The following is a 21,092-nucleotide window of genomic DNA, read 5'->3' as shown; positions in this document are numbered from 1 at the left end:
CAGACGTAGCCCACTCTATGTGTATATAAACCTGTCCTGTAGAAGCCAGATAAACTGTGATCATCCTGATGTATCATGACCACCCGTGGACCAATCAATCACTGAGATCAGGTGGATGGCATCTATATTGACCGGAAGATTAAAAAATAAAGATGTCCACTGAATATATTTTAATTTTTCTGATACTTTAAGCTCCTATTAGTTAGCAATTTTGGAAGAAGTAGCTCACTCATCACTTCTGAGTAGTGGCATTTGCTATTGTGTTTTGGTAGCCTGGTAAGGTTGAGAGTGCTGGTATATTTTAAGGAATTATCTACTGTACAAGTAGTAGAAATTTGCCTTCTTGTCCTCTTGCAGCTATGGTGCAGTATGATGACCACCATCCCAGTCTGCCAAGGAATGAGTAACTTCCTGAAATTTAGGACTTTCAGCCCTAAAACCAGTACAGTCCTGGACACACTAAGATGGTTGGTCACCCTAGGAGAATGGAGATCTGGCGGCTACCACTCACATATACTCGTAGAACATTGATTGCAAGGTAACTTACTGGCTGAAGCAGGTGATGCATTGCTTCGGTGGGGCTGGTGTCAAAAACCTTCAGCTTCCCAAGACAACACTGATCAGGCCTCCAGGAGCGTTTCTCCTGCCCAGTGTCACAGGCATGAGACATGAGTCATCTTCTCTGGAGTGGTTCTTCAATGTAATTTGGAAAATGTTCTGGCTACCTAGTTATAAAGCTTAAATCTACAGCCACCCCAGGTAGTGCATGAATTATAAAATGTCCTTACATTTATTTCCTTCCTAATAATGAAATGAGTTATGATTTTTGCAACAAAGAATCATGACTGATACACTGTGAAAGTTGGAAAATCAGTTTATCTGACTCTCAATTTCATCATCTGCAAGATGAGAATAATAATGCCCCAGCTACCTTGGAAAGTTGCTATGAATCTCAAAAGGGATGATATATGTGAAAATACAATACCTGTACAATTCTGTAAATATGTTAGATAATTATTAAATAATCCACTAGACATGATGGAAAGGTCTTTAGCCTGAAAAATAAACTTTCTAACTTTTCGCAAAATTGATCTTGAAAATAGTCTCAGGTTGCCTAGGTAACACATTTTATCCTGATAAATAGGTTTTGGTATTTTTTTATAAACTTATCCCCAAATAACATATACTGAGGGAACAAAAGGGAAAAGTATGTTGCCTTTTACCAAAGCATCTGAAATAATCCCTATCTATGATTTAAAAAAAAGCAATGTGTGTCATCATTTTATTATGAGATGATGATGTAAGGACTGCCAATTATCATGGTATTAAAAAATTAACTGGTTTTTTATCTGTTGCTTATATAAGATAATGTTGTGAAATAGCAAAATCAAAACAAGAATTTCATTGCCGTGCAGAAATCCATTTTAATTAATATCAGTACGACTTATACCGGCAAGCCCTTTTATAAAGCCAGACCCTTAAGAAATGTTTATGGCCATATCTGTGATTCAGACTCTATTGACCACTCTATCTGCCTTCTCCCTTCCATTTTTATGGGTAATCCTGTGATTCAAGTCTGGAAGCTCTGTCCCAAAGGGTTTTTTAATGGAAGGACAATACATGTAGTGACTACCAATAGAATGGTTTGCCCCATGCACCCCCTCTTTTGGTAGAAACTAGCCTTGTTTCCATCTACATATTTATTTGAAGAAGACTCCTTATTAACTAGGTGTGACCAAAGTGTTCATCTCGTATCATAGCATACTCTCTTGCTTAGAGTTCATTGGTCTGGAGATGAATACTACGTCTAGGTTATGTGATTATCATTCTTTCTACACAAGATTTTCTCTTCCCTAATACCAGAACAGTTTTAGTGACATAGAGTTTTTTTTTCTTTTAAAAAAGATTTTTTGAAAGATGTTATCTGTTAAATTTCTCTAATGGATGACAAAGTTAGATGTGAAAATTTTGGTGTTGCTGGTAGCTATGATTACTGACTATTTAAGAAAGTTGGTCTTCAATGCAAAAAAAAAAGGCTCTGACATGTAGAAAGCAGTAAAAGCAACCTGGTAGTGCCCCAGGCATTGGTCCTTAATGTTCCAGAAGTCCCTAACGCTCCACTCACACCTGGTTCTTCCTACGGATTGGCTGCAGCATCAGGCCACTGGCAATCAAGTCTTCCTTAACCCAGTTGTCTTTAGAGTCAGAGAGCCTGAGATTCCAGCATTGTGCTTGTTCCTCCTGACCATCTGACCATTCAGTCTCCAAGACCTAGTCTCCTCATCTGTACAACTGAGTCAATATGTTGTCATTAGATTATTGCTAGGACTAAAAATGTGATGTGACTAAAATATCTAGTGTAGTGCTGTTCCCTAACAGGTACTTAACAAATGTTTGTTTTCTTTTCATCAGAATTATTTCAACTGCTTCTTAACTTGGCTTCTTACCATTGGCATTTCCTCTCTCCCTTCTACCTTTCACACCTCAACCAGATCAGTCCTCTTAAACCAGCTCTGAGCATGCCATTCACTGGATGAAATATACATAGCACTCCTCTGTATTCCAAATAAAATAAAAAAGATGGCACAATTTTCCTTTCCAGCCTGCTCACCAGCTACCCCCAACATCATACGCTGTGTTCCAACTAAAACCAATGACTGGATAATAAACATATATCATTCTTCATGCCATAATTTGCACTTCATTTCCCTAAAATCTTATCCCCCTGTCAAAATTTGCCATTTTCTCAAAGAAAGTCTAAAGACCAGCAAACATGCAAAGATCACTGGGCAGTCCACCAAGTAGGGGTCAACTCTCCTCTGCAGTCTCACAGACCTTAGTTTATTTTTCTTTTTATCTATAGTTATGTGTGCATGTGGCTTCATTCTCTAACTAGTGTGTGAGCACCATCCAATTAAACTTTAGGCCGTATAATGTATTGATCAATATTAGTAGCTTTGGAATCAGATGCTCCAAGGTATAAGTCATGATTTTGCTAATTTCTACCTAAGTCACCTTGGAAAAAATTTCAATTATTCTGAGACTCTCTTTTCTTAAGTTTACAATGGGGTAATTATTTTTATTTCATAAACTTCATATGAGAGGTACATTCGATAAAATGTTAGTGTAATTGCTGAAGGTAAACTGTTTCACGTTAAAAAGAATAACTTTATTTTTGGCAGGGGATGGTGGCTCATGCCTGTAATCCCAGCATATTGGGAGGCCGAGATGGGAGAATTACTTGAGCCCAGGAGCTCGAGGCCAGCCTGGGCAACATGGGGAGATCCTGTTTCTGTAAAAAAATAACAAAAAAAAAAAATTAGCCAGGTATGGTGGCATGTGCCTGTAGTCCCAGCTACTCAGGAGGCTGAGGTGGGAGGATCATTTGAACCCAGGTCAAGGCTGCCGTGAACCATGTTCATACCACTGCACTCCAGCCTGGGCAACAGAGCTAAGACGCTGTCTCAAAAAAAAAAAAGAATAGATTTTTAAAAAGGTGCTTTAATCAAATAATTAGGTCATATCCATCTTACTAGAGCATGGCAGCTTTTGGAAGGTTTTTCATAATGGCCAGCTACAGACAGAGCCAGATGCTGGAAGAACATTTGCATAGCTAGCATTTGTTCATTCATTCCTTTACTCCTGCATTCTTTAAACAGCCACTTGTTTGTGGAAACCAGCGGCCAGCCAGGCATAATGTTAGAAGTTAATCAAAACTGCACTTTAAAAAATAGAAAATTTTCTGCCAGAAATGAGGAGTGCAACTCAGAAACTGGTTATTCCTCAGTGTGGACTGTCTCCCTGGGTTTAGAAAGAATGAGTAGAGAGAGAAAGGAAATGTGGTAAAAGTTATCAACAGGTATAATAGAATTGCTTTGTATATATTATCTTCGTTTATTGCTACAACAGGTCTGAAGGTCAGTATAAATATCTTTATTTTACAAATGATGAAATTGGGGATTGGAATTTCAATAACCTGTGCAATGTTACTGAGTTAACCAGTAAGCTGAGATTTGATGATGAAACTCTTGGCTCTAAGGAAGGGCTCCTTCCTCTCTTCTGTGTGGGTTTTCAATGTGTGTCACAGTTTCACAAAAAAAGATCCCAGGAATTTAAAAATTTCACCTCATTTTATATAATGAGAAAAATAAGTTCCAATAAAACCAATAGAGTTGCCCGACATCTCTAGCTAGCCATTAAAATTCCATAATGATGCTGCCATTCTGTGTAGAATAATTGCGTGGGCATATGATATCTGAAGAATAGTTTTGATCTTTAGATTGGGTTATACTCTCTCTAATTAATAAGCTGATTGTTGACCTCATTGTTTATATGTGCACATAAGCCATTGTCAGCAGTCTTCATGCACGAAGGAAGAAGCAAAGGAGCTTCCTCTTGTATAAAACCCATGAGCCTCTCAGCCTCAGTCTGCACTAAACACATCACACCTGCAAGCCTTTCTGAAAGGCAAGGGCAGGATCTGTCTGCACCTGACAAAGCTTTAAGTGGCCTGACCTTTATAAAGTGGAGCTTAACTTTCTCTTTCAACCTTTCCCTAAGAGGCCTTTTCTCTGGACTGGGAAGAATTATTCATTTGAAGGCTTAAGACTCCTATGGCCTCAACAGTAGTTAGGTTTTGAAATGTTTAAATATGAGCAAGAGGGACAGAGTGCTACTGGAATAGTCAGTCATTTGATGTTTGAAAAGGATACTGGAAGTTGTTTCTGGTCATGCTCCCCAGCTGCTAGTGTAACACTAGGCCAGCTCATCAGAGTACCTCTCCACTTAACTGGGCAATGACAGGGAGCCACTTTATCCGTAGGGATCAAGTCGTGCTGTGTCCCTCCCTTCCGCCCCGAATGGAGAATTGCAACCCAGAAACTGGTTCTCCTGCAATGCAGACCATTTGGCTGGGTCTAAAGGGATGATTAGATAGCAAATATCCTATAATTTTGCAGTTACTGGCAAATTTCTTATTTGGAGAGTGTGATCAGAGTTAAGGACACCTAGCAAAGCAGCTGACACAGTTTCCCAAACTAGAATACTCATGAACAGATACTTCAACCAAAGACAGTGAACTCTACTGAAGCCTACCCACGCGTTTATTTCCTTTCAAAAAGGAAATTTAGCCACTCAGTTGCAAAAGGTTTTCTTAGGTATCTCGTTTTGACTTGTTAGATACTTGCAGTGGTTTTTCAAGAAAAAAAGAAATGCTCTCAGAGATGAACAGCTGCTCAGAGCTCTGAAATAGCCATTTTCTTAGTTTCTACCCATAAAGGTTTAAAAAAAAATTAGACATAAGGCACCCTATTAGAATTGAATGAAAGCTAACTGTCTGACTAGTGAGTAATTGGTAGAAACGGGTTGGGGCAGCAACCATAAACCTTATTGCAAGATTTTGATTGTTTCCACTGTTTTTAAAATGCAATTTAAAACAATATATTGAGAAGGAGTGATTTTGCATATGCCCATGAACTGTAGAGCAATATTATACATCAAGGTACTAATTCACTTAACCAGCAAATGTTTTGCAGTATCCTACATAGCATGGCATCACGAGCATGGATTCTGGAGCCAAGCCCCCTATGATGTGTTCTTGGTCCTGCCACTGTAACCCTGGGCATGTTGCTTTGCATTGTTGCCACTTGGCCTCCTTACCTGTTATATGGGAAAGGAACAGGACCATAATCACGTGGGCTATAATAAAGATTAACTCGGTGTCCTAAGTCTCCTAGAGCTGCTGCAAAAAGGTGCCACAGACCGGGTGGCTTAGAAAAACACAAATGTATTCTCTCACAGTTATGAGGGTAGAAATCAGAAATCAAGTGGTTGGCAAGGCCATGCTCCCTCCAAGCCCTCCGGGGGAGGATCATACCCTGCCTCTTCCAGCTTCAGTGGTCCCAGGCATTCCTTGGCTTAGGAACGCATCACTCCAGTCTCTGCCTCCATCTTCCCTTGGTGTTTGCCCCTGTGTCTGTGTCTTCTCTTGGTCATTCACTCTGAGTCTCTGTCTTATAAAGACACTAATCATTTTGAATTAAGGGCATACCTTATTCCAATATGACCCCGTCTTAAGTGATTACATTCACAACAACCATGTTTTCAAATAAGATTGCATCCTGAAGTTCAGGGGTTAAAACTCTAACAGATCTAATAGATCTTTTTAGGGGATATAATTCAACCCCTGTTTGTTAATATATGTACCTAATTACTAGCATGGTAAGCAGTCAATGACTGCTAGATACAACTGCTATGGTTATGCCTTGGACCCTTAGTTTAGGCAGTGCAAGTGTAGAAAGAGATGGTATGCAACTCTCAACCTAAGAAGTTTACATCACAGGACACATAATTAGGCTTTGTCTGCTAATTTTACAAAGGAGAGGGAAAAATCTATAAAATGAAGAAAAAGAGTAAATTATCATCTCTTAGCTCTTATGATTATCAGGCATTACAAAAACATACACTTGTATTTTTGGATACTAATTAGAAGTGTTCTGAATTCCTTTCTCTTTGATTTCAGCCCCAGGGCTCCTTGGACTGCTTTTGATCTGGGGCAGATCCTTTCTATATATGAGCCTGGTCCTCATTTCTGGGGCCCTCTTCAATTCCTTCCAATGTTCTATGCACTAGTATAACTTGTAGTGTGCATATATATATATGTGTGTGTGTGTTGTATATTTCCAAGCTTTCTACGACTTGTTAATGCTTTTGCCTGATCTTGTTTTCCTTACTATTTCTGTTCAAAACTTCCTTAAACTGCATTTAAGCAATTATAACCTACCCATATTTTCAATCTCGGTAAAAGTATTCCGGTACTAATGTTTGTTTCTTGATGACTTCTATGAAAACAAATACCCTTTGAAAATAATTGTTTTTCTCTATTTACTACATAAATCCTAGCAGAGCAATTATAAGGCTGTTTTCAGTAAAAAAAGAAAAAATAGGTATAAAACTGGAAACCTCTAGTGTGATTTTTTCCTGCATTCTTATAAGACAGATGCTATCTAAAGAACTGTGATTTCTACTTATGTGAATAAAATAATGCATTTTCTTTGAGATATATGCTTGCATTTTATATCTCTTAGCTCAAAGGATACAACATTTCTATTTGAAAATCCTTAAAATGAAAACATAAATTGAGGAATCCAGCAAGATTGTTCTAAAGGCAAAATCAAAATGATGTGACTAAATTATTGCAGAAATAGAAAGTTTCTATGATTCTCTATGTGGCAATTTAAAATTTACGTTACTTGGTTTTTCATCCAGGCACTTGCTTCTACCTTTTCCCTCCTTTTTATTTCCTTTTAAAAATATGCTAGAAAAAAGCAATATGTTTGGAATGTCATTCCTTTTCTAAGAACTTATCAAGTGTTATTTTGTATTATTTAAACAACTCTGGAAATTCACCTTCTCCAAAAAAGTGTCCTTAATTGAGTTAAATTTAATTGGTATTATTAACTACTTGCTATATTCCCGGAGCAAGCTGGGACACTGAAGATACAAAGAAGTGTAATATATGTCATAGTCTGTCCAGGCTGAAAGGAAAAAAAAAAAAAAACAAAGAGAAATAATAACAGCTTTACTGACCTACTGCCCTGCTACATTGTGTTATATGTAAAACTTCTCTGCATTGTCCAATGCCTTAGACTCTTACTTAGTGTCTTTTAAGTGTTAGGATACAGAGAAACCAAGAAGTAAATGATACTTCCACAGTTATTAAGGATGAGCTATTTCTATACATAGACAATGAATGACAAAATAAGAGGCCACTTTTCAAGTCCCTGAGAGGCACTACACACAGAAAATATGGCAGAATTTCAGAGATGAGAGGTGTCAGAGAGCCATTAAGAGAGCAGAGCCTCGAAGGTCAAATTCTAGTCGGGGTACCATAGAAATTAGGAACTGGATACGTCTTGGAACAAGAGTATTTAGTAAGGGGAAAAGGGTAGCACAGGTGCAACGTGGGAGAAACCCACAGGGAGCAATGGAGATTCTAGTTTGGCTCAGGCTGGAAGTTCATAACTAGGAGACAAGGTTTGAACTCCTGTGGGAGAAAACATAGATGAGGTATTGAACAGAAAAGAAGATCTGGTGATTTCTCACAATTCGTGATCTCTTTATATCAGTAAGAATGAGTTCAATGACATCTATCTGTTAAATATTTACTAAGCACTACATATATATAATACATATATAATTATATATATTTGTGTATAAATACACAGCTAATGTAAAACTGCACTTTCTTAAAAACATTTCTAAACAGAGAATATGGTCAGTGAAAATAAATGGACTTTTAGGATTGACAAGAATCGGTTCTAATCCTGGTTCAACCACTTTCTAGGTGTGTGATATTTGTGAAATTATCTAATGTTTCAAATACTACTTTCATTTTCTGTTAAACGGGGAAGAGTTACTTCTCAATGAGTTACTGCCATTTGTGTAACTACTGGATCAGAGGGATGAGACATTACCCAAATACCCCCCCAACAGTGAAACCCATGATTGCTATAAAAAATTCCATTGAGGAAAAAATATTTTAAAAGATTTGCAAGAAAAAAAAAAGTTAAAATCACACACAATCACATTTAGAAGCCAACACTGTAATACTTTGTCCAAATTTTTTCCTAACTCTATAATAAAATATGTTTTAAATGCTGCAGTGGAAGTTCATGGATTGATGGAACATCCAGAGGTAAACTGTAAATTCCTGAGAGGGTAGATGATAAAAGAAGTCTGTGTGTCTGCATCAGCAAAATAAGTGGCAGCCAGAGGCCAGACAATACAAGGAAGGCTGAAAGAAGAAACCAATAAGAAGAACACAAAGAAAGCAGAATCCACATGTAGAATAGAGTTTGTGTAAAACACCAGAGGAAGAATCGTGGCACAGAAATGAGGAAAACAAGCAATAGTTGGGGCGATAACAGAGGCGGCTTCATTAACCATATTCAGTTGTTGTTTGAATCAGAAACCTAGCTTGTATTACCGAGACCTAAGCAGAAGACAACTTGATTTGGGGGCCTAGAAGGTAGAAAAATATGGAGTAGCAGGAAGAATAATCATTCAGAAAGAGCAGTTGTAGTGGTGTGTACCTGCAATCCCAGCGACTCGGAGGCTGAGGTGGGAAGATCGCTTGAGCCCAGAAGATCAAGGCCAGTTTGGGCAACATAGTGAGACCCCTGTCTCTAAAAAATAAAAATAATAATAAAATAAAAAAATATGCCAGAGAGAAGGGCCCATGAACAAAAGTAAGGGTGATGGAGTGAGTAGAAACAGTGTACAGTGTTTTCAGCCACACTGCATAATATAGATTAAGCATTTGGAACATCTCAACCCCTCATCATTAACCCTTCTTACTATTTAGGAAAAAAAAAGTGCAGCTCGATGCCAACATTTATTTTTACATAAACAACTCAAACTCTTTGGGGTTAAAGCACATCTGACTGATTTTCAACGTGAAAATAAGATATAAAAACTGTTCTTGGAGCTATTTCTAAACAGAATTAACATCAGAATCGTTTGAATCATCAGAATCATCTATTCTGGAAAAATTGGATTCACCAAGAGAATCTTCGGCCAACAACTCTTCCAGAACGATGTTAACATCATGCGTAGGAATGGTGTTTTCTAGAATACGACATTTTCAGCAATTGAGAATTACTATATTTTGTAAGTGGAAATACCACTACTAAAAACAGAATCGTATAAATAGAATGATGTCTTTTGTTTACAACGTTGATATACTAGAGCAATGCGAAAATGATAATAAAAGTGAGATATTTCTGGCAAAGTTGTCTTGGGGTAAACGCTGTAGCCTCAAGTGCCATCAGAGAGTATTCTTGGGGCAAATGAGAAAATGGTTAATATTCTCGAATTTCCTCACACTGTACAACTGCATAGTCGCATACTTGCAGTGGACAGAGAAAGAGGGAGAGAGTGTTTCAGGCAGATAGTAATACTTATTGAGTAACTGTTATGTTCTAGGCACCTGACATAGTATACAGCAGTGCCTGGGTTGAATTATGTGCCTCCAAGAGATATGTTCAATTCCTAAACCCTTGATGAAGTTAAGGTGAAGTCATGTTGGGTTGGGGTGAGTCCCAAATCCAATGACTGATGTTACTATAAGGAGCAAGAGATTTGGAGACCAACAGACAGGGAAGGCCGTGGGAAGACAGAAGCAGAGACTGGGGTGGTGAAGCTGCAAGCCACGGGGTGCCAAGGATCCCCAGATGCTAGAAAGAGGCAAGAAAGCATTCTTCCTTGGAGCCTTCTGAGGGAGCATGGTTTGCTGACACCCGGATTTCTGACTTCAAGCCTCCAGAACTATGAAAGAATAAATTTCTGTTGTTTTAAGCCACCCAGTTTGTGGTCCTTTGTAATGGTAACTCTAGTAGAGCTTGGATTTAATTGGTGGAGAAAGGGGCTTATTATTCCTAATAAGCCTATAAATGCTAAATACGCTATATAACTTACTTCTAGCAGTGGTGAATGTTTTGAAGAATAGTGTCACAAAGGTCTACCTGTATGCTTTGATAGATCGTCCTGGGATAGCATGTCTGACAGGCAAGCAACTGTCAGATGAAAAAGTTTTCTAAAGGAAAGAATAAGTTCAAAGACGGAGAGCCTTGGAAAAGAAAGAGAAAGAATGAGGTTGGTGCATCTGTGGATCAAAAGATCAGTGTAGCTGGAGTGTGGTAAGGGAAGGTAGATGGAGATGGAGTTAGAAAGGAAATCTGGACCAGGCCACCGAGATCATGAAAAGGAGTTTGGAATCTGTATTAATTGCAATAGAATGGCATGGAAATGAGGAAGCAGAGAGATTTATGCCCTAGCAGATCATTTGGACTGTAATGTGGACAGTGTAATCAGGAGAACAAAAGAAAAACAGGAGGTCCGTGCAGAGCTATTGCAGTGGTGTAGGTGAGAAACTGTGGTGCTTGGTCTGGGACCGGTTTAGATGTGCCAATTGTGTTAGGCCATCCAGTGGGGATGTCCGTGGGTACTTACCCATATATGCCTAAGCTCGAGAAAGAAGGGGAAGAATTGGAGAAAAAAAAATTGAGAGTCAGTGATGTAGGGTTTATATTTAAGCCATGAGACCAGATGAGATTGTCAACTTCAGAACTTTCTTGTCTTTCAATTAGCAATTTACACATTCGTGCTAATAGCATGCAGGGAAAAGAGAAGAAGAGTATGAATAGAATCAGGGCTTTCCCACCATGGCCTAGTAAATCAAGAAGAGTTAGAAAATGTGGCTGAGAAAGAGCCGGTAAGAACACAAGGAAAACAAACAAGGAGAGTGTAGGGGCAGGAATGGAAAGGAGTACTCCATATAGGAGGCAGTGGTAATCACATAAAATGCTGCTGAAAAGTTGGGTGCTATTTCTGACCTTGGGAAGAGCAATTTACATAGTCTGGGGCTGTGAGTGCCTGACTGAAGGGACTGGAGAAAAGGAAGGGAGGTAAAGAAGGGGGAACCAGTGGAAAGGCCTAAACTCAGGGACCTCATTCTAAAAACAGACTTTGGGAAGCTTTTGGAGAGGATAAATAACTGGTCAGAACTGCAAGATCAATTCTGGTGTGTCACTGGTTACACAGCTAGGGCCTGAGATGGGAACTGCTCTGTTGACTAATTTTTCCCCTTGTCTCTCAGTATTTGAGTAGTAACATGACAAGTCTGCTTGTTCTTACTGACTAAGCAAAGCCACTCAAGAACAACCTAACCTTTTACTTTATATTTCCCTACTTGATATAAGATTTATGTAACTGTAGATTTTGTTCATTCTATTAAGATTGGCTACAGGGACAAACCCCTTTATGCAATGAGTACCTGGATCAGTGGTCTTGGGCAAATGCTGTGATTCAAAAATGCCACCAGCTCATGAAAAAGATGAAGATTCTCACAAATACAAAATTATTTGAATTAGGAACAAAGTTTGCAGTGATGACAACCTCTCACACCTCTCCTTATCCTCCCCCTGCCATTGTCAAGGAGGTGGTATCCTCTCATGACTGTACGGAGCAAAGCAGGGGAGGATGATAAAATATTGCAGAAGGAGAGAAGATTTTCATAATTCACGTGGCGCTCCACGACATGGACATCTTTGTGATGTTGTGTTGCTTGTTCCCAAGTTTCCCTTAGGTTTGCTAGGGATAAGAAGGCTCAAATCACTGCAAACTAGTTTGGCCACCAGAACTTCAGTAACCATGGCCATGCAGAAAGGTCCAATCTGGACACCAACAACATTTACTTTCTGATTATAAAAGGATTAGATCTTCATTACAGAAAACCAATAGAAAGCAGAAAACATGTATTGCTATTTCCATGGACAAGTCACTGTTCTGACTGCTCTGTGTCTAATAATTTCAACAGCTCTGTGAGATAGGTGCTATGATAATCACCATTTACAGGTACAAGAAGGGAGACATAGGAGTTAAGTCATTTACCTGCAATGGTTAATTCTGTGGATCAGCTTGGCTGGGCTAAGGTTCCCAGATATGAGGTCAAACTTTATTTCTCTGAGTGTGCTTTTAGATGAGGTTAACATTTAAATGGGCGAAATTTAAGTAAAGCAAATTGTGCTCCATAATATGAGTGGGCCTCATCCAATCAGTTGAGGCTTGAAAAAAAAAAAATCCCTGGAGGAGGAAAGAATTCTGCCAGCACATTGCTTTCAGACTCGAACTGCATCATTGGCTCCTACCTGTGTCTCCAGCCTACTGGTCCACCCTGCAAATTGTGGACTTGGCAGCCTCCATAATTGTATGAGCCAAGTTCCTAAAATAAATCTTTCTATATATATACACAGACATCCTATTGGCTCTGTTCCTCTGGAGAACAGTGACTCAAGGTCATTGCTCAAGGTCACACAGCTAGAAAGGTAGTCTCTCTCTCCACACCCCCCTCCCCGTCCCCTCTCTGTCTCTCTCTCTCTGTCTCTATATATCTCTCTCTCTGTCACATACACACGCACACACACTACCCCAATTTTCCTTTGGGGGTCTACCCTTCCTTTTGTGTGCAGCTTTAGAGATTCTTGCCCTACTCTAGCTGAGAGTTTTCTTAGGATGCAATTTAAGCAAAAAAAGCCTTCTTCCTGGAATGAATAAGGATGCAAATTGGTTGGAAGTGATTCATTCTGACAGTGCCAGACTTCAGACGTCCATTGCCTCCTCCTCTTGAGACCTCTTCAGTGGTTCTGTTCCTGCTGTCCCTGAAGTTTTCCTTAAATTACATAAGCTGCTCTATATTTCACCAATAAATTTATTTCTGCTTAAGTTTTATCAGAATATTCTATTCTTTTGTTGTTGTTACAACTAGGGAGCCATACATGACACAGGAATATGTTAAGATTATTCTACATAATAAAGGATTCCCTGCAAACACGATTTGATAGCTTATTTAGCCAGTTTCCTAGCACTGGTTATTTATGTTTCCACATTTTCCAACCTTATACACCCCTCTCCAAACATCACTAAGCATACAAATGACACATGAGGAGGATTACATTAATTTCCAGCAGTTTTTTTTCTCCCGCCCATTTATGCTTATGCAAGTTAACCCACTCCCTGAAATCCACCTCCTTCTTAATCCTGTGTTGTTACATGTGTTTTCAAAGCAGCCTGTCCTGGTCACATGCAGCATCTCCTGTGTCCCTCTCTCTACACTCTGGCTCCACCATGAGGAGGATCTCCTCTTAGGAAGCCCTGCTATCCCCACTGTAGACGGTGCCTACTCTCAAAGCACCATTGTATACCACAAGTGTGTTAAATCTTCATGATCTCAAAGCCATCAGTTTGTGACCAATCTGTTAGAGTAATCATGGTGTCCAAGCTGGAGTGAACACGCGGCACAAGTCTTGAAATGAAGATGCCCCATTTGCAATGCTTGGGTTCAGAGTCTCCTAAAGTTGAGCATGAACAGGATTCTTTTGTTTTTTGCCTATGACTCAGTTATTCTCAAGCTGAGGAGGGCATAATCTTAATAGAAAAGCTGCTTAAAATCTACAGTGGAAGTTCGAGCTATTTGCTTTATGAAAAATTGGTGTTGCATCACTCCAAAGCCATCTCCATCCAACTCAACTCCAACTAAGGGAAATGCCAGCCAACATCTGCCATGCCATGTCATCTGCTCCCCCAGAACCAATCCCTTTCTCTTCCTCAAAATAAAGTTTATATTCCTATCAACACATTCAAAGAGATGCCAAAAGGTCAGACTTACAAGACTAGGAAAGAGCTAAACTTTGAGAAAATAAGAAGAGCAGTAAATTTTAAAATTTGTTATATTATATCCCAAAACTACCTGTACATAATTTAAATAGCCAAAGAGTGCAAATACAATTATAAAACAATAAGTGAAAATCACCTTTCACTTATTCATCACCTAGAAAGACAGCCAATTTTAATACCTTTTTTGGTATTTTTCTAGAGTTTCTTCATGCAAATACAAGTAAAATTATGTCTTTTCTCCACTTTTTTAATACAAAAAAGAGGACATTCCACATGGTACTTACCTCTTTGATTTTTAACTTAATAATCTATCTTGAAGATCTTGCATATCAGTACATATTTTTATAGCTACATATCATTCCACTAAATATATTAACTTTGTCATTGTTTATATGTGTATTTCCCTTGTCATTTTTTTGTGGTTTCAAATCTTGTACCAGTATGCAAGTATATCTGAAACATACATTGCCATTGAATCAATAAGTAATAGGTTACAGTGTATTTTTAAATCTAACTTTGATACAATAGTCCATATATTATGGTTGTGCCGATTATAATTATATGCTAATCAAATTTATATAAGGATCTGTTTCCCAATGACTTTGCCAAATTGAGTTATCAATGTTTTATATTTTTGCCAATCTTTCTATACATATATATAATTATATATGTAGATGTCATAAATCTTACATATGTATATATATATATACACAAACATATATACATATAATTTAAATCTTAATTTGCATCTCATGAATGAGGCTAAAACTTTTTTCATATTTTAAGTACTATTTATATTTCCTCTTCTGTAACCTAACTGCTGAGACACTTTGGTTTATTAGATGTGGGCTTCTGCTTTTGTATTTCTAAGAGTTCTTCACTTATTAAGAATGTAAGTTCTTTGTGATGGTAACTGCAAATAGTATTTTCCAGTTTGTCTTTACCTTTAACTTGGCCTATAGTATTTTTATTTTACTTAAATCCTTTTTTTTTTTTTTTTTTTGCTTGTGTGTTTGCTTTTACTGTTATTGTTTTTTAATGGCCATTGATTATTTTCACATATTTTGAAATTTTGTGATTATAAATATTGCTATGTATCCTTTAAAATTTATTTTACTAGCATTTGGAAAGCCCCTTCTATCAGAAATAAACGTCCTTCAGTCTCAAAAATTTTGCTTGTATAATGTGTTAAAAATTTTTCATTTCTCCTATTTTCTTTCTAGAACTTCTGTAATTCAAAAGAATATTTGCTGGGGAGATGACAGAAGAGATCCCCTAAATGCAGTGAGGGTGGGCTCCCAGGAGACAAAGTACTTAGACCAACATCTAAACCAACTCCTCGTTTTCAGCCCCTACCTGCCTCCCTGCATTTTATGGTGTGTGGCAACTCTAATTCCTGAGCCTTCTCAGGATTCTGCAGGTTAAACAGACTTGCAGTCCACCAGTATCACCCTGTATAGTCATTTAGGTTTCATCTTCCTAACATCTCACTAAGTCATTTACTGTTTCATCATCATCAACTTTCTCTCTTCACATACTATGTGTATCTGTAACATACATGAATTGGGGTTGCAGGTATCTCTAGGATTCATAGAATATGGGGTCTTTGTTTCAATTTCTTGATTTCTTCATTGTTTCTCAGTGAGTTTTAGGAGGAGAAGGGAAAAGAAAGAGATCTCATTCCATGACAGTTGTTTTCTGCATGTCTGTTTAAGATATTCTTCCACTCTCAGAGAGAATTACATCAACTCTGGGGCAGTTCCCTTTTATGATGAACTGGTTTTAAACTTAGCTGTTAATATCCAAAGCTCTTAAGAGAGCTTGTGTTTAAAATGCTAGCAGTAGATTTTAGTCAAAAAACTAATTTCCTCAAAGGAAAGTAGTCTCAATCATGTTACATTCTTTTACAACTGAATGTGGAAAGATAGCCAATGTTCCCAAACAGGCATAGTAAAATAAGTTCCACGTACACAACAGCACTGAGGTGAGAAATTAAGTTGCATATGCATGATGGAAACTTATCTCTCCTGTTGCCACTGAAGAAGAAATGAAAAAAGATTTTTGTCTTAGAGTTTAAAAATCTTGGTCATAATTTTCTTTTTGGAATCAAGTAGTTTATTCCCAAGGAAATTATGTCTACCTTGTAATAAGTATCATGCAAAGTAACTTGTATGAATGTCTAATGTACTTCATTGGATAGCATATAAAAATTAAAACTAAGCCCCATAAACCACAAAATTAGCAGCAATAATCACTAATGTGTGGCTCATTGTTGCTGCTTACACAAACTGCTTTCAGTTGTAAAATTAATACTGCACATCTAAATTTGGCTTTTTTTCCAGTTTTATATTGTTCAGTTCTATTAATAAAGAGAATTTTATCAGTCCTATTTGGAATTGTTTTGAAGATGACAACAGAGACACTTTTGAGGTTGAACAGAATATTTTACGTCAATTCCCAAATACCACTAATAAGTAATTTGCTTGCTCGAGGGTGCATACACTGAGACTGAATTATTCATTTGCACAAAGCGTAAAATAAGTAGCCCATTAAGGGGTTTGACTCAGGTAAATTCAGAGCCTAATACATACATTAACCAATTCATCCTTCCCTAATAGATGTTACATTACTTAACAAACTGTAAGGTTTATTCACCCGTTAACACTGATGGACCGTACATGCGTAATTCCCTGTAGCATTTATAGAAGCTGTTCAGGATAATCCCCCACACCAGCAGTGAGAATAACAGACTTTGAAATATGCTAAACTAAAAGTTCACATGAGTATTTAATCTGTAATCCTCCTCCTAGCTCATCACATTTTCCTGCCCACTTTCAGGTAAGAGATCTTGTGACTGAAGTGGGTGGGTATAATAAAGTTAAGAGAAGTTAGAAAATGTACAAGAATGGGGTTTCAAAGCAACATTTCCCAGTTTAAATAAGGTAGGGATTAAGACGGCAACAAATTGTTTTGTGCAATTTGAATACTACTCGACCTCATACATCTACTTTGGGGGAAGATTTGAAGGTGACAGACTAAGGACAGACAATGTTTTTCTGTGTGAGTTTAAAGAATGCTTGATGGCTGCTAACTCCAGCCGTGTTTAAGCTCAGAATTGGTCTATTTGGGGGCTGGAATCAAACTGGAATGAAAAGCCAGGCAGCTTAGTGTAGTCATCAAAACTGACCAGACAGTTTCAGAATTGTGAACGATAGGGTCTTGATCTGATGACCCAGATCACATGAGAAAGGAGTCAGATGGATGTCTAAGGGTTATTTTGTTGTTGTTGTTGTTGTTGTTTTGGAATAGGAAGGCAACGGTCGAGGACTATGAGCTAAATGGTATCCAGTGGAACGTCTGAATTCTAATTTATAATTTTTAGTCATTTTCTGGCAGTTCTTATAACAATGGTAATAATCACATTCTAAGGATTAAATTTGATTAGATTTTGGAGAGGACAGGTATTTTTCAATCTAGTACAACTTTTTGCTCTTAACAATGATAAAGCTCCCTGAGTGTAAGGCAGAGAGGAAGGTAATAAGAAAAGTAGAAACTTCACTAGAAATAGTCTGATAAGAATGTAGACAGGCAGCAGCATCCAGTAATTGTCCTAGTGGTCAAGACCTTATCAAAACTTGTAACAGTGCGCAAGAGAAGGTTTAAAAATAACATTTATGGGCAGAGCAAGGGCTGTCAGCTCTGTGAGAAGAAAGGGCAGCTACATCTGGAAAGACGTCTGGATCTGGAAAGGACAGTGCTTGAGGGAAAATGAGAGAGGAAGAGAGAGGGGTGGGGGGGTTTCAAGTTTCAGTTCTCTCATGGAACATTGTCAGCCCACAGTGAAAACCACTGCAAATAACATTAATTATTGTGAAAGGTTGCAAGCCTCCTCAAATATGGATATAAGATAGTCTAGAATGTAAACTAACTTTGTGAAAATAGTGTACATGCTATAGCATTCCACAGAACAGTCAAACAAACTTAAGAAAGTCACCTCAAGTCTAAACAAATATATTTGGAAATCAAATCATCTAATATACTTCATAACACCTCCTCAATCTTCAGTAGCATAACCTTACTTATAAAATTTAGAATTCATATACATGTATGTTCATGTATTCTAGTTTATATCTATTATAAGATACAGATAGGTAGGTAGATTCTATCCTACATCTGACTATCTCTGTATTCTATTGTGTGTATATGTATGTGTGTGCTCTTGTTCTAGCCTCAGAAAAAGAGATGACTTTTCCTCATAAAATAACACTTAAGGCAGTTTGTTAATACAGTTATTAAAATATAATGTGTGTAGGACTTTTTTCAGGACAAATAAGTTTATTTTATCAAATTGCTCCTATGTTTTATTTGTTAAGTATCTTCCTAGTTTTCTATCTTCATACATTCTCTCAAATTTTCCTAAGGCCTGCCTATGCTACTCTATCACTGGAAAGTAATTACAAAATAATAAATAGATTAATTATTGTATGAATAATACATATAATAAATTATAAAAATAAACTGAAAGAATATTCTAAAATTTAAAATACCACTTTTTGCCTGGGAATAGATATTTTAAAATACAGAAATAAATATAAATCCCTAATAAACAAGAGTTCTTCCACAGGGACAAGTAACTATTAATTAATGGTTCAGTATTTGAACTCCACATCAGACATAAGTGAGAACATTCCAGTCTCATGTCTAAATGTCTCTAATGAAATATGTATTTATAATATACATTTACATACCTCAATATATTTTTGAAAAGTTTTCAAATATTTCACCATCTTTAATCTTCAGAACAACCCCATTATGCAGGAAGGAAAATCATTACTGTCTCAAATTTTACGGGTGATAAATCAGAGGTCAGAGAGGTTAAATGATTTGCTAAAGGTTACAAAGTGAGTCTGTGGAAAGAATGGGTATAATAATTAGTGTCTCCTGAGTCCCTGCTTTCTAAATGTGAATGTCACTCTCTCATTAATAAAGAAAGCTTGTGTTCCAAAATTGCTATATTCACACAGAATACATTTAATTTTCTGTGAGGCTAATTTACATTCAGCTAGCCATTTTACTTGTGTATCCTACTTGATTTATAGTTGTGCAGAAGGCATTATTTTCATTTTATAATTTGGGAGACTGAGGTCCAAGGAAGTTGAATGTTTCATGAAAATCTTGCAAATAGAGCATATAGCACATAATATTTACTTTCTTTTTTGTTAGAAAGAAATAAAAACACCATATAGGCAGAGATATATAATTACTAAAATTGAGCTATTGTTCCCAAAGTTAATAATAGATTATTCGCATCCTCCTATTCTATCATTTGGTATTTCCTTTATTCCTTACACTTGTTACCTCATGATCTGACAGTGGTGGCTGCTGCTCCAATCATCATGGCAGAATTTGAAGGCAGGAAATGGAGAAGGGGGTTGGTGAAGAAGGCTGGCAGGGGCGTCGAAAATCAGAGCTCCCTCATGTTGCTCAGGAAGAAAGTAAATATTTTCTAGAAACTTCCATAAGACATCTACTAAGATCTGTTTGACCAGAAAATCATCTCGAGACCACTTCCTACTGCAATGGAGGTGTGAAAGGTGAATATCTTAGTCTGTTTGTGCTACTATAACAGACTCTCCAAGATTAGGTATTTTTTTAGGTTGGTACAAAAATGATTGCAGTTTTTGCCATTAAAAGTAATGGCAAAAAAAAAAAAAAACTTTTAATGGCAAAAACTGTGATTACTTTTGCACAAACCTAATATAAAAAAGAGAAATTTATTTTCTCACAGTTCTGGAAGGTAGGAAGTCAAAGACCAAGGCATTAGCAGGTTCCGTTGTCTGATGGGGTTGCAGTCTCTGTTTCCAAGATGCCACTTTGAAAGCTACATCCTCCAGAGGAGAGGAACACTATCCCTCACATGGCAGAAGGCAGAAGGACAAACATGAATGAACTCCCTTGTCAAGCCCTTTTATAAGGGAGTTAATTCATTCATGAGGTCATGACTTAAATATTTCTCATTAGAGTCCATCTCTCAACAATTTTGCATTGAAGATTAAGTTCCCAACACATGAATTTTTGGGGACACATCAGACCCTAAAAGTGTCCCATTTTTGTCCCCAATTTCATATTAGCAGATAAGCAAGGAAAATGAGGTTGGGAATGGTGTCTGGGTTCGGCATTCACTCTCCCTTTTCTCATCCCTCACATTTGTCCTGAGTGATTTCCTAGCAAGACGTGCCTCGGTTCTTTAGAAAATATTTCCTTCCTTTACACAGTCTCAGACTTCATTGGCTAAAACTCTTCTCCATTTGACAGACTGCAGTACTCCCTGTCAGTGAGATACCACCACGCCACCAAGGACAAGAGGCCCCCAAGTTTTCCTCCCAGACACTTTACAGAGGGCACAGAGATTCTCATCCAAATTAACTTCCCACAGTATGCAATATGGACTGTTAATGGAGATGCCTAAAGGGATTATGAAAAAGGCCCTTGAGCTCCATAAGGAATTCAAATGCAGCCACCATCCATTGTAGCTGTCATGGACCTAGTGCATTGAGGCACAAACATCACAGCAGTGCCAAAGAGCAAAGCTGAAGTCAGCAGGGTGCTCTAACACTCTAAAATAGAAAATACTAGTCAATAATGTCTTCCCAGTTGGGGACACCCTTTCTCCCTGAACTGAATTTATTCTGAGAGTTAGCTCTTTCAGTCTTATAGTAGACTATAAATGTCCCTTCACCACCCCACCACGGATCATTGCCTGTGCAAGAGAGACTGAGAAAACCAGAGATTAGTGAGAGCTACAGCAGACCATATAAAAGAAGACATTTCCAGAATAATAAGCAGTGGATATTTGCCAA

General features: G+C 37.7%; 1 long non-coding RNA gene across 1 annotated transcript in view; it reads right to left on the bottom strand.

Annotated features, from left to right (window-relative positions):
- Positions 1-21,092, bottom strand: part of LOC134729259 (uncharacterized) — a 318,822-nt gene that overhangs the window by 164,644 nt on the left and 133,086 nt on the right. Inside the window, exon 3 of the long non-coding RNA XR_010110166.1 lies at positions 9,093-9,185. This is a non-coding gene — a long non-coding RNA (uncharacterized LOC134729259). The remainder of the gene's footprint in view (positions 1-9,092; positions 9,186-21,092) is intronic.

Source organism: Pan paniscus, chromosome 17 (assembly GCF_029289425.2).
Source record: "Pan paniscus chromosome 17, NHGRI_mPanPan1-v2.0_pri, whole genome shotgun sequence".
NCBI classification, from domain to species: Eukaryota; Metazoa; Chordata; class Mammalia; order Primates; family Hominidae; genus Pan; species Pan paniscus.
The sequence above is the reverse complement of the archived record's forward strand: the minus strand, read 5'-3'. Positions and strand labels throughout refer to the sequence as shown.